The sequence below is a fragment of the Dromiciops gliroides genome, chromosome 2 (genome assembly GCF_019393635.1).
Source record: "Dromiciops gliroides isolate mDroGli1 chromosome 2, mDroGli1.pri, whole genome shotgun sequence".
NCBI lineage: Eukaryota > Metazoa > Chordata > Mammalia > Microbiotheria > Microbiotheriidae > Dromiciops > Dromiciops gliroides.
Window position 1 is genome coordinate 105,063,708 of NC_057862.1, and position 14,874 is coordinate 105,078,581.

Below are 14,874 nucleotides of genomic sequence, written 5' to 3' on the forward strand. Positions count from 1 at the left end.
TCTTTCACTACCGGTTCTTCCATGAAAGTTGAGGGTAATCCCTCTAAAGTTCTATTTTTTTTCTACTTTCCACTATAATTCCATTCTCTCTGCCTTTTTCTAATTTCTTCAGCTCCTTTTCTCCATTGTTCAATTCAGCCCTTTACTATTCTATTTGTACATGTTACCTTTCTATATAGTAGACAATATGAAATAGAAAATATTAATGTACAGTAAATTATGTAATTTTACGTGAATTTCTTTCATTCACTTAACCATTCTCCCTAGGATATAGTCAGCTGAACTGTGCCAACAGATTCCTGCCTGATTCGTGGATGAAATTTCTCTCACTATTTATGACATAACATCCTTGCAGTCTCGTCACTTGCCACATAATATAAGCCATTTTCCCATGGTCTACTTACACTTTCAGATGCTCTGACTCTCAATTATTAATGGAGAATGAGCTATTTCTAGGCCTATTGATCAATAGCTTAGATTCTGGATCACTGGACACCAGAGAACTATGGGCACTGTGTGCTGTAGAGTCCTTCATATTCATTGTCCTCATACAATTATACCTTTCCCAGGTGGGTAGAGGCTATCAGTGACCTCTTTTCCTAAGATATCCAATAGTATTGCAGTAGGCATTAATATGGGAACATCTGGATTTGGATTTTCTCCTTTGCCCTGGAGAATTGTTTGTTATATTAGCTCAGGTGACTTTCTATAGCCATCATTATTGTTTTTCAAATCAGTTTAAGCTTTATCAGAATATTGGCCCATTCTTATCCTTCCACATTGAAGTCCCCTGAAAATAGCTAAATGACTATAACACATTAATGAGACCTTTTTCTTGGGTCAGATTCCTTACCTCCTGTTTTTGAGTGACCTGACTAATTCAAGAGGCAGTATTTTAGAGAAAGATAGCTTGGCTTAGAGCCAGTGTAAGATACTTTCAAAGGACCTTTTCATGTGGAGAATACTAGTGACAGAATGTGCAAAGGAAGCGATATATATTCTCAAAGAATATATCATATTACTACTGCTATAGATAAAGACTTTGATGCCTAAATGGAATAGGGTAATAATTTTATTTTAATGTACACTATTATTATATGTGTGTGAAGAAACAGTTTTCAAATAGCATTTGAATAATTTTGGATAGGAAACTGTGGTATAAATATAAAGATTTAAATTTCCTTGGGAACAATTTAGAATGATTCCTCACTTGACAGACTGGTATTTTAGAGAGGCAGTAAAAGATATTTTAAATAAAAAATATAGAAATAAAAGTGTAAAGAAACATAGTTCTATGATGTTTAAAATCTAAATTGTGGAGGCGAAGCCAAGATGGCGAAGAGGAATCAGCAAGCTGCCTGAGCTCTCATTCTGTTCCCTCAAAAACAACATTAAATCAAGCCTCAGGATGGATTCTGAAACTACAGAACCTGCAAAGAGACAGAGAGACACAGTATTCCAACAAGAGATAATTTAGAAGACTTCAGGAAAGGTCAGTCTGACTTGGGAAAAAGGGAGGCACAGCGCAGGACAGCAGTGCAGAGCCAAAGGGGTTGGGGTAAGTTAGCAGGAAACTGTAGGCCACAGATGAGCAACTGAGGTCCCTGGATCCTGGCTCAAAAATCTGGTGACACAGCAGGACAATGGAGAAACCCACCTGAACCAGCCAAGAGGGCAGGTTGCCAGCTGGAGGGCCACGGACAGGATAGGCATGACTAGGCCCACTGATCCCAGCATGCTCAGACAGGAAGTTCAGGGTGGGGGAAATCCACACACCATAGAGGCCTCAGTGTAAAAAGCCGGTGACACATCTCCTATACCCCAGCATAAGAAGCTCAAAACAGGGATGCTGGTGTCCTCAGAGCAGACCTCAACTTTAAAAAAACTAAAAAATAAAGAGATAGATAGATAGATAGATAGATAACCAAGCAAGCAAGCTAGCTGCAATATGAGTAAGAAGTAAAAAAGAGCCCTCACCATTGAAAGCTTCTGTATCAAAAGGGAAGAGGCAAACACAAACTCAGATGAGGACAATACTCTCAAATTGCCTACATATGAATCCTCAAGAGGGAGGTTCAATTGGTCTCAAGAACAAAAAGCCTTCCTGGAAGAGCTCAAAAAGGATTTTAAAAATCAATTGAGAGAGGTAGAAGAAAAAATGGGAAGAGAGCTCAAAAAGGATTTCCAAAGACAATTGAGAGAGGTAGGAGAAAAAATGGGGAGAGAAATGAAATCAAAACAAGAAAATAATGAAAAAAAGAATCAGCAACTTGGAAAAGGAAGCACAAAGATTGACTGGAGAAAACAATTCCTTAAAAAATTCATCTGGCCAAATGGAAAAAAAAAGGTGCATAATCTTACTGAAGAAAACAATGCTTTAAAAATTAAAATTGGAGAGTTGGAAGATAATGAATCCATGAGACACCAGGAATCAGCCAAGCAGAATCAAAAGAAGAAAAAAAAGAAGAAAATGTGAAATATCTCATTGGAAAGACAACTGATCTGGAAAACAGATCCAGGACAGACAATTTGAGAATCATTGTTCTGCCTGAAAGCCATGATCAGAAAAAGAATCTAGATACCATATTCCAGGAAATTATTAAGGAGAACTGCGCTGATATTATAGAATCAGAGGATAATATCATCATTGAAAGAATCCACCAATCACCTCCTAAAAGAGACCCCTAAAGGAAAACCCCAAGGAATATTGTAGCCAAATTCCATAATTATCAGGTGAAGGAGAAAATGCTCCAAGCAGCCAGAAAGAAGCAATTTAAATATCATGGAGCCACAGTCAGGATTGCTCAGGACTTGGCAGCTTCAAGACTAAAGGACCACAAAGCTTGGAATATGATATTCCAGAAGGCAAAGGAGCTTGGATTGCAGCCAAGAATCTATTACCCAGCAAAAATGTTCATTCTCTTTCAGGAGAAAAGATGGACATTCAATGACAGTGGGGACTTTCAAGGTTTTTCTGAGGAAAAGACCAGAACTGAATAGAAAATTCAATCTTAATATATAAGACTCAAGAGAAGTTTAAAAGGTAAACAGAGGGGAAAAAAGTTACTCAATTAGGTTAAAATGTTTACATCCCTACACAGGAAGATAATACTTATAACTCTTGAGAACTGTAAATGTATTTGGGCAGACAGAAGGACTATACACAGAGGATATAAATATAAATTGTCTTTGATGTGATGATACAAAGAAAATTAAGGGGTTAAAAAGGGAGTCTATGGGGAGAAGAGGAAAGGGGAGGTGGAGTGGGGCAAATTACATCATATGAAGAAGTGAAAAAAAACCACCTATTACAATAGAGGGAAAGACGGGAGGGGTGAACCCTAGTCTCACCAGGTTTGATTCAGAGAGAATAACATATACGTTCATTGGGATAAAGAAACTTAGCTCATTCTTTAGGGAAGTAAAAGGGGAAGGGAAAGTGGGGCACTGATAGAAAGGAGGGCAAAAACAAGGGAGAAAAGGGTAAAGAAAAGGGAGGAGGTAATAAAAAGGGAGGGCAGATTGGGGGAGGCAGGGTTAAGAAGCAAAATGTTGGTGAGGAGGAATAGGGTGAAAGAAGGGGGGGAAAGTACAAAGGGGATAAATAGAATGGAGGGGAATAGACAGTAATAATAACTGTGAATGTGAATGGGATGAACTCTGCTATAAAAGGGAAGCAAGTTGCAGAGTGGATTAATAACCAGAATCCTACAATATGCTGTTTACAAGAAACATATTTGAAGCAGAGAGATACACACAGAGGAAAGGTAAAAGGCTGGAGCAGAATATATTATCCTTCAGCTAAAATAAAAAAAAGCAGGGGTAGCAATCCTTATCTCAAACAAAGCACAGGCAAAAATAGATCTCATTAAAAGAGATAAGGAAGGAAACTACATCTTGCCAAAAGGTACCATAGATAATGAAGCAATATCAATATTAAATATATATGCACCAAGTGGTTTAGCATCCAAATTCTTAGAGGAGAAGTTAAATGCGTTACAAGAGAAATTAGACAGTAATACTATACTAGTGGGGGATCTGAATCTCCCCCTCTGAGAATTAGATAAATCTAGCCAAAAAATAAATAAGAAAGAAGTGAAAGAGGTGAATAGAATACTAGAAAGGTTAGACATGATAGATGTCTAGAGAAAATTGAATGGGGATGGAAAGGAATATACCTTTTTCTCAGCAGTACATGGCACATTTTCAAAAATTGACCATGTATTAGGGCACAAAAACATCATAGTCAAATGTAGAAAGGCAGGAATAGTAAATGCATCCTTCTCAGATCATGATTCAATAAAAATTACAAGTAAGAAAGAGCCATGGAAAAGTATACTGAAAATCAATCATAAACTAAATAATTTCATTCTAAAGAATGAATGAGTCAAACAACAAATCATAGAAACAATCAATAACTTTATCCAAGAGAATGACAATAATGAGACAACATACCAAAATCTATGGAATGCAACCAAAGCAGTGCTTAGAGGAAAATTTATAGCTCTAACTCCTTACATGAATAAAAAAGAGAAAGAGGAGATTAATGAATTGGGCATACAACTTAAAAAGCTAGAAAAAGAACAAATTAGAAATCCCCAATTAGATACTAAACTAGAGATCCTGAAAATTAAAGGAGAAATTAATAAAATTGAAAGCAAGAAAACTATAGAATTAATCAATAAAACTAAAAACTGGTTTTATGAAAAAACCAAAAAAAATAGATAAAATATTGGTTAATTTTATTTAAAAAAAGAAAGAAGAAAAACAAATTACCAGTATCAAAAATGAAAGGGGTGATGTTACCACCAATGAAGTGGAAATTAAATCAATAATTAGGAATTATTTTGCCCAACTGTATGCCAATGAATTTGACAATCTAAATGAAATGGATAAATATTTACAAAAATACAAACTGCCCAGGTTAACTGAAGAGGAAATAAAATCCTTAAATAAGCCCATATTAGAAAAAGAAATTGAACAAGCCATTAATGAACTCCCTAAGAAAAAATCCCCAGGGCCAGATGGGTTTGCAAGTAAATTTTACCAAACATCTAAAGAACAATTAATTACAATACTATACAAATTATTTGGAAAAAAAGGTGAAGGAGTTCTACCAAATTCCTTTTATGACACAAATATGGTGGTGTTACCAAAACCAAGCAGAGCAAAAACAGAGAAAGAAAATTATATACTAATTTCCCTAATGAATATTGATGCTAAAATCTTAAATAAGATATTAGCAAGGAGATTATAGCAAGTGATCACCAGGATAATACACTATGACCAGGTGGGATTTGTACCAGGAATTCAGGGTTGGTTCAACATTAGGAAAGCTATTAACATAATCAACCACATCAATAAGAAAACTAACCAAAATCATATGATTATTTCAATAGCTGCATAGAAAGCTTTTGACAAAATACAGCACCCATTCCTAATAAAAACACTAGAGAGTTTAGGAATAGATGGAGCTTTCCTTAAAATAATAAGCAGTATTTACCTAAAAGCATCAGCAAGCATTATATGTAATGGAGATAAGTTAGAGGCCTTCCCAATAAGATCAGGAGTCAAACAGGGATATCCATTATCACCTCTATTATTCAATATTGTACTAGAAATGTTAGCTTTAGCAATCAGAGAAGAAAAGGGAATTAAAGGAATTAGAATAGGCAAGGAGGAAACAAAACTATCAGTCTTTTCAGATGATATGATGGTATACTTAAAGAATCCTAGAGAATCAACTCAAAAATTATTTGAAACAATTAACGACTTTAGCAAAGTAGCAGGATATAAAATAAATCCACATAAATCATCAGCATTTCTATACATGACCAACAAAGTCCAGCAGCAAGAGATAGAAAGAGACATTCCATTTAAACTAACAGTAGATAATAAAAAATACTTGGGAGTCTACTTGCCAAGACAAACCCAGGAACTCTATGAACACTATTACCCAACACTTTTTATACAAATCAAATCAGATCTAAAAAATTGGAAAGATATCAATTGCTCATGCATAGGCAGAGCTAATAAAATAAAAATGACAATTCTACCTAAATTAATGTACTTATTCACTGCCATACCAATCAGACTACTAAAAATGCACAGGAAGGTAGATTAACTGTACCAAATCTGGAGCTTTACTATAAAGTGGCAGTCATCAAAGCTATCTGGTACTGGCTAAGAAATAGAGTGGAGGATGAATGGAATAGGCTAGGCACAGGAGACCCAGTAATAAATGACATTAGTAATGTAGTGTTTGATCAACCCAAAGACTCCAGCTTCTGGGATATGAACTCGGTATTTGACCAAAACTGCTGGAAAACTGGAAGATAGTATGGCAGAAATTAGGCATAGACCAACATCTTACACCTTATGCTAAAATAAGGTCAAAATGGGTACATGATTTAGACATAAGAGGTGATACCATGGGTAAATTAGGAGAGGAAGGAATAGTCTACCTTTCAGATCTTTGGAAAGGAGAACAGTTTATGACCAAACAAGAGATAGAGAATATTATGAAATGCAAAACAGATGATTTTGATTACATTAAATTAAAAAGGTTTTGTACAAACAGAAGCAATGTATCCAAAATTATAAGGGAGGCCGAAAGCTGGGAAACAATTTTTATGGCCAGTACTTCTGATAAAGGTCTCATTTCTTTTTTTTTAAAAGTGAGGCAATTGGGGTTAAGCGACTTTCCCAGGGTCACACAGCTAGTAAATGTTATGTGTCTGTGGCTGGATTTGAACTCAGGTACTCATGACTCCAGAGCCGGTGCTCTATCCACTGTACCACCCAGCTGCCCGCCCCACTTTTTAAGATAAAGGCCTCATTTCTAAAATATATAGGGAGCTAAATCAAATTTATAAGAATCAAAGTCATTCCCCAATTGAGACATGGTCAAAGGATATGAACAGGCAGTTTTCTGATGAAGAAATAAAAGCTATCTATTCCCATATGAAAAAATGCTCTCAATCACTATTGATTAGAGAGATGCAAATTAAAACAACTCTGAGGTACCAATTGATACCTATCAGATTGGCTAACATGACAAAAAAGGAAAATAATAAATGTTGGAGAAGCTGTGGAAAAATTGGAACACTAATGCATTGTTGGTGGAGCTGTGAACTGATTCAACCATTCTGGAGAGCAATTTGGAATTATGCCCAAAGGGCTATAAAGCTGTGTATACCCTTTGACCCAGCAATACCACTTTTGGGTCTTTTACCCAAAGAAATTATGGAAAAGGGAAAAGGACCCACATGTACAAAAATATTTATAGCTGCTCTTTTTGTGGTGGCAAGGAATTGGAAGTTATGGGGAGGCCCATCAATTGGGGAATGGCTGGTCAAGTTGTGGTATATGAATGTAATTGAATACTATTGTGCTGTAAGAAACTATGAGCCAGAGGAGTTCAGAGAAACCTGGAGGGTCTTTCATTGCCTGATGATGAGTGAGATGAGCAAAACCAGGAGAACATTATGCATGTTATCATCAACATCGTGTGTTGATCAACTGTGATAGACTAGATTCTTCTCACCAATCCAATGGTACAAGAAAGTTCCAAAGGACTCATGATGGAAAAGGCTCTCCAAATCCAGGGAAAAAAAAAAGGAATTGCGGAATATGGACGCTGATTGGACCATACTATCTCTTTTGTTTTTGGTGCTGTTGTTTTTCTTTTTTGAGATTTTTCCTTCTTGCTCTGATTCTTCTTGTATAACATGACTAATGCAGAAATATGTTCAATGTTATATATCAGATTACCTTCTGTCTAGGGGAAGGGGGGAGGGAGGGAGAAAACTTTGAAATTGCAAATCTTATGTAAACAAAGGTTGAAAACTTAAATAAATGAATAAATAAATAATAAAAAAATTAAATCTAAATTCTGTGGTCATCTTAAATTAGAAGCTTTAGGACCAGTCTTTGGGCATTAAGCATTTATTAAAGCATACCAAGTATTCACATGGAGTTCAGAAAGTGAAGGAAAGGCCTATCTAGCCTAGAGTTCCAGCCAGGTCGGGTTCTTCCTCAAGTCTTCTACCACAAGCCTGCTTCAACAATGAACTCCCCAGCAAACTGAGTGTGGAAACTTTTTATAGGTCCAGAGCATGGGTGTTCCTTACATAGTGCTTCAAGCTGGATTGGTTAGTGTCATCTAAGTCCATTGGTTCACTGGACTTGAAGGTGGTCTCAAGTTGAGTTCAAAGTCTTTAGTTTCTGAGAACAATATCTTCTTAAGGGCTAGCCAGGTGTGCTTACAATCTGGTTAACTTGAAGTAGGCTAATCAGCAGTCAATCACTCTCATTTAATCAGTTTGGATTAATATCCAGGTGAGCCTTTGAGTATCTGTTGAATCTCATTATTTTATCACAGTTCAAAGGATACCAAAGAGATATTGGACTGAGTTAAAGTTTTCAGAACTGCAGAGCCTGGTGCTACTTCAGCTAATTTGCATATTCATATTTGAATACCTTAAATAACTGAGAATCACTCAAACATTTGAAGAATGAAGTATGGTTAGAAAAAGACACTGTTAATTTGATAGGGAAAAATTTGGAAGTTTGACTTTTCAAGTAAATTGAGTCACTGTAAGTTAGACAGATATAATTTAAGCTCTTGACATGCAGAGGAACTGGGTAGAGGAACCTGATAAAGAAACCTAAGGAGAATTGAAGATATAGCAGGAGGGGGCTGGAAAGCTGTTCTCTTAGAGCTTTGGCAATTAGAAGCAGTCATCCCACAGAAGGCTTCAACTGAGTAATTACTGATTGGTGGGAGAGAAAATTGACTTCATTGGCCAAGATTGTTGGTAACAGTTGTTGTCCTTTAATGTTACCTATATTTTGATGGAAGTGGAACTTCTCATAAAATCCTGTTCTCCCTACTGCCTTCTCTGACTTAAGAAGGAAAAACATAAGGGGATCTGTTACTTTTTTTTTTAATCCTGGTGAGCTGGTTTAAAGAGACAACCAGAGCAGGATTGCTTTGTTCTGTTTGGACAACACATCTAGTTGAGTTAAGAATTAGCTGGACTGCTCTGTATGATCCATGGATTACCAGTTTGATCAGCTTTTCAGTGCTTTCAATTAAAAAGGAACTTCTATCCCCATTAAGAATGATGTTAAATTAATAGAGTTTATAAATGTTATGTCTCAATAGAGAAGAGGATTTTCCCAGATGAAGGATGTCAGGGATTGAGAGTCAAGTAGTGAGCAAAAAAAGCAGTCTTCTGTGGCTCAGATGTTCCTAAATAGACTAATAACATAGAAGATGCCACTCAAAGTTTTGTTACCCTAAAAGTATGACTTTTCCTTCCTCGTGTGCTTCCTTATTAGGTTTCCGTGTGGCCATTCTTTATCATAGCTAGGGAGTGCATTGGTGGGAGAGTTATGATCAGGGTTTATATATGTGTCACAATGTGTTTGCATTGACTTTAATATATTAGTATCCTGGAAATTTCTTTTTTGTCATTTTGTTAAGTAATTGGCTATGCTGAAGATCTAAAAGTCCCATTTTTGTGAGTTGCTGGGTGTTTATATATTACACACTATATGAATACATTACCTTGCAATGTAGATAGAAGATGAATTGGATTGAGGGTCTTGAGCTAGAACGCTAATGGGTGGAAGCCTATTTCTTCTCAATAGAGTTATCCTTAGGACTCTGAGAGAGAAATTGTTTGAGTTCAAACACGTGCTAGTGATCTATCTCAGAGAATCTAGAGCTGCTAGTGTGAGACCAGGTTGGAGTGAATGAATTGCCCCAAAGAGAAGTAGCCATAGATATGCACAGGAGAGGGATGTGAGGCCACAGTACAGAATAGATTTTGACTATATCCCACTGTAGTGATAACACCACATCTTATTTTACACCAAAAAGATCTGAGTCCAATTCCTGCCTATAAAACATGATGGTTCTGTAACCTTGATCAAATCACCTAACCAACCTCACTAGCAAGTCACTTAACCTCTCACTGCAAATCGAATCTCTAAGATTATAAGTTGTAGAAAAGGTGTCAGCCTATATTGGCATAAGGAAATTCCTCACGTGAAAATGCTCAAAGCCATTGAAATTACAGATCCAGCCCCTATCTGTCTTCTAAACAGATCATCTTTGAACAAGTATTTGGGATGAATTTTCTTGATAGGGCCTCAGTCACTTTAGAATACTATTCTATATAGTTTGGCCTTGCCACAACAATAAAATTGAATATATGAACATTGGGATGAATCTAATAAATATAAAACTTTATGCTTGAGGTAAAAAAAAAAACAACTATTTCACAAGTACAAGATGGAGGAGGCACAGTTAGATGGCAGTTTTCCTGAAAAATACCTGGTGATTTTAGTGCACTGAGAGCTATGTATGAGCCAACCATGTGATATGTCACCCCCAAAAGCTAATGCAATTGTGGGCTGCATTAAGGGAGGCATAGTTTTAGTAATAAAGAAGTTGTAGTCCTGCGGTACTCAATCCTAGTCAGACTACCCACATTATTGTTTTCAGTTCTGGGCACTGGTTCAGGATGGACATTGATAATCTGGTGAGAGCTGGAAGGAGGGCAGCCAGAATGAGTCATACCTTAAATTTATTTGTTATAAAAGTGGGTAGTTGAAGTAGCTGAGGAAAAAGAAGAAATTTAGAGGTGTCTATGATATCTGCCTCTGTGTGAAGGGCTTGTCATGTGGAAGAGGGATTCAATTTTTTTCCCCAAGAGAGCAGAACTAGGAACAATGAGAGGAAGTGGAAAAGAGGCAAATTTAAGTTTGATCAAAGGAAAAACTTCCTAACTGTTAAGGCTATCAAAAAGTGCAGCGTTGCTTTGGGAGGTTTTCTTTTTGTTAAAGGTTGGACTAGATGGCTTCAGCAGTTTCTCATTACTCAGAAAGCATATGATTTTGTGAATAGCAAGAATCTGTGACTCCCCTGCAGCTCCTAACGGTAAAGCTGAGCATCCTCCCAATGTTTGTTCCTCTCTTTGTTATTCTATGCCAAGATCATATTTAAGTGCTTTGCTTCTCTCAATTTTTTTTTGGTCTTGTGACATATTGATCATGCGACTCTAGCTCTTTTCTGTCATCTGACACTATAAAGCATAGGTTAAGGCAGTCTTGTTCTCACCCAGACATCAAGTGTGGGATAAATCCTGTGGCATCATTCTTTGGTATCATCATAATAATATATTGGAATTGTCACAAGCTGACTCCTCTCACCAAACTTTCTGCTTTGGTCTGAGTGGGAGAGTATATTTAACAGGGTACAAGTAAAGCAGTTCAGCAGATGCCCTTCCTAGGAGTGATTTAAGATTTCTTAATTCGTGTCTGAGCAGGTTCTTTGCTGAGCATCTTGCCAGTTTAAATACACACACACACACATATATTATACACACACACACACACACATATATATATATATATATATATATATATATATATATACATATATCTTTTGTTTTTATATCACCTTCATTTCCAAATATATCCCTCTATCACTTCCCTTTGTAGAGGACTATCTCTTGTAACAAAGAATAAAAAGTAGGGAAAAGATTGTTGAGCAAAATATATCAATACATTTACTTATTCCAACACTATATGCAGTGTTCTCTACTGGTAATCCCCCACCTCTAAGAAGAAGAGAGTGTTACATTTTCCCTCTCCTTTTTTTCTTTTCCTTTTTTTTTGGGGGGGGTGGGGTAGGGAGGAGCAATGGGGGTTAAGTGACTCACCCAAGGTCACACAGCTAGTAAGTGTCAAGTGTCTGAGGTCGGATTTGAACTCAGATACTCCTGGATCCAGAGCCATTGCATTATCCACTGTACCACCTAGCTGCCCCAACCTCTCCTTTTTTTTCAAGGGTAAGGCTATCAATCAATTAATAAACATTATTAAGTGCCTAGTATGAGCAGGCACTGTGCTAAGTGTTGGGGATACAAAAAGAGGCAAAGGGAGTCCTAGCCCTCAAGAAGCTTACAATCTAATGGGACAGACAATGTGCAAAGAAATATATACAAAGCAAGGTATATATGGGATAAAAGGGAAATAACTAAAAGAGAGAAGGTACTGGAATTAGGAGGGGTGGGGGAAGGCTTCCTGTAGAAGATAAGAATTTGCTTTCCTGGTTCTGCTTACTTAATTTTACATCCATTCATATAAATCTACTAATACTTCTCTGTATCCTACATTTTTATTATTTTTCAGGGTATTGAAATATTCTTTTATATTCTTATACTACAATTTGTTTAGGCATTCCCTAAACAATAGGCATCTATTTTCTTCCCAGTTGTTTGTGACTACAGTATGTTCTGCTGTAAATATTCTGGTTATTCTGGTGTATACGGGATCTTTTTTCCCATCTTTGATTAGCTTGCCTTCCATTCTAGGCATGCACACAAACATATACATATATGTTTATATATAGGTATATGTACATATTGATATACATGTATATGTGTGTATCCCAGATGATATTTTTATATTTCCTTTTATGTGCAAAACATTGTCGTTAATATGCTGTATACCTGTCCCACATTTTTCTATTGCCCTTTGGGTCACCTGCAATTTTGATCTTGGAGATTGTGGTGTTCCATCTCTTACAGCCACATAGCATCTCCAGAATAATATTGATGATCAAAAGATGGGCTTTTGTTTCAGAGAAAAGCTTGGGGTCATTCAGAGCATTGTGTAATTTCTCAAATACAATTCAGCCCACTATCTTCTTTCTAAACATTCCTGAGTCCATCTCATTTTCCATTTTTTAGTATCTGTCATATACATGGAAGTATTTTTCCCATAGCACTTTGGCCACCATAGATTCTATTCCACCCTCTGATTCTACATTATGGAGGGTTATGAATGTTGTTTAAAGTGGAAAGTCCTTACTAGAATATTGATCAGAATTCTCACCATTTTTCAAAAAAAAAAAAAAAGGAAAGAAAAGGTCTGTGTGTCTTCTCTCTCTCTCTCTCTCTCTCTCTCTCTCTCTCTCTCTCTCTCTCTCTCTCTCTCTCTCTCTCTCTTTCTCTCTCTTTCTCTCTCTCTGTCTCTCTTTCCTCAGCCAGAAACTTGCCATTGAAATATCACCGGGAGATCTACTCAAGAAGGCAATACCTATCTTTTGAATGTCTTCAATATGTCTTGTACATACATACATACATATATATATATATATACATATATATATATATATATATATACACACATATTCAGCTACCAATCACTGGCATATGCTTCAAACAATTTCAAAAAAAGTTTTCTCTTGACCTAATCATTGAAAATTAAAGGATTTCATAACTATTAACTTTAAGTAATACTAATACACTTCTTAGAATTTAGATAAAGTGTCTTCCTTGTTGATAATGTTAATTTGATTCATAAGTTCATATGTTAATTTGTTTCTCATTTTCCACTCCTATCATAGATTCAGGTAAAGAAATACCCATCTTTGTGTGTATTTCTGTCTATGTTCATGTTAAGAAACACCCATCTGTGTGTGCCTATAACTTTGTGCTTGTGTTTGTGAGATATACCATTCCTTCCTGTTTGTCAGAAATACAGTTGAAATGTTCATCATACCACAAATGAGTTTTCATTAGTTACTCCCATCTAACCTGAGCCTGAAGCACTGGTTTAGGACTGTATTACTCTGAAATATTGAAATGAAGTATTCCTTGTCCTCAAGCAGTGATTATTCTGTAAGTAGATACTATGTATACGACATGTCCATATGTAAGAATATACAAAATAACATATGTAACAGATGTGTATGTATTCATATACAATCCATCCATCCATCCATATGAAATATAGGTTGAAGGAATTAGCAGGTGGAAGAATGAGGAAAGATCTCATGTAGGAGGTAATATTTGAGCTGAACTCTGAAGGAAACTAGCGATTCTAAGAGGCAGGAGTTAGGAGAGATTGCATTCTGAGTAGGGGAGATGGTCTGTACAAAGGCAGAGGAATGTCATGTGTGCAAAACCACAAGGGTCATTTGTCATATTGAAGGGTGCACAAAGAGGACTGTTCACCTTCATGACAATTGTAATAGTTAAGACTATTTATTATTATAATTTATTATATATTATAAAGAAACATTGCTTCCACTGAGTCACATGTCTTTTCACTGCAGGTAGGAAACACCATGAATTCTGATGCATGATATGAATGTGAAAGCTTGGCTACATAGATATTGTTACTTTCTAGCTTATATTGTTCAGTGGACTTATAGTTGGCTAGTTACTCTTCCTGACAGTTATTAGGATAAAGTTCAGGGAGTTGTGGTGCTTTGTGATAGGTATTTGTTCTCTGCATTCTTGGAACTTTCTGGTGATAGTCTACTTCAGGACCCAGTATAACAACTTGTGAATAGACTAATGGGATTTAATGTTAGTAGAATCCCTGGATAGCAAGTACATTAAATTCTAGCTGCCCTCACCACATCCCTTCTACAAAACCACTCCCGGGACAATGAAGTTGCCATCTGTTTATAACAAAAAGGGCTTGTTTTGATTTACAAAAGGCAATACCAGTATGTGGGGGAGTCAATTAATTAGGTCCCCAAAGGTTGCTTGTATTCTACTTAACATTATTCAGTACCCAATCTGTATGAGACATTGTGTTAGCAGTAGATATAAAAAGACAAAAGAAAACCAACCAACCAAAAAAAAAATTAATACATCTTCTCAAGGAGCTTATGTTTTACCTATGGGTACAACATTTACATAACTTGTTGTTTGTCCTTCTTTATTGAAGAGGAACATGACAGATGTCATGACTTGCATTGAATTGAATTGAAGTGAGGGAGGGCTGTGTAAAGTCACCAGCCTCACTCTCTCCTCCAGAGTCATCTGGGTCCAGTGGCAAGAT

At 36.3% G+C, this 14,874-nt stretch overlaps 1 protein-coding gene across 6 annotated transcripts in view; it reads left to right on the forward strand.

Moving 5' to 3' along the window:
- Positions 1–14,874, forward strand: part of SORCS1 (sortilin related VPS10 domain containing receptor 1) — a 766,642-nt gene that overhangs the window by 360,150 nt on the left and 391,618 nt on the right. The window lies entirely within an intron of this gene.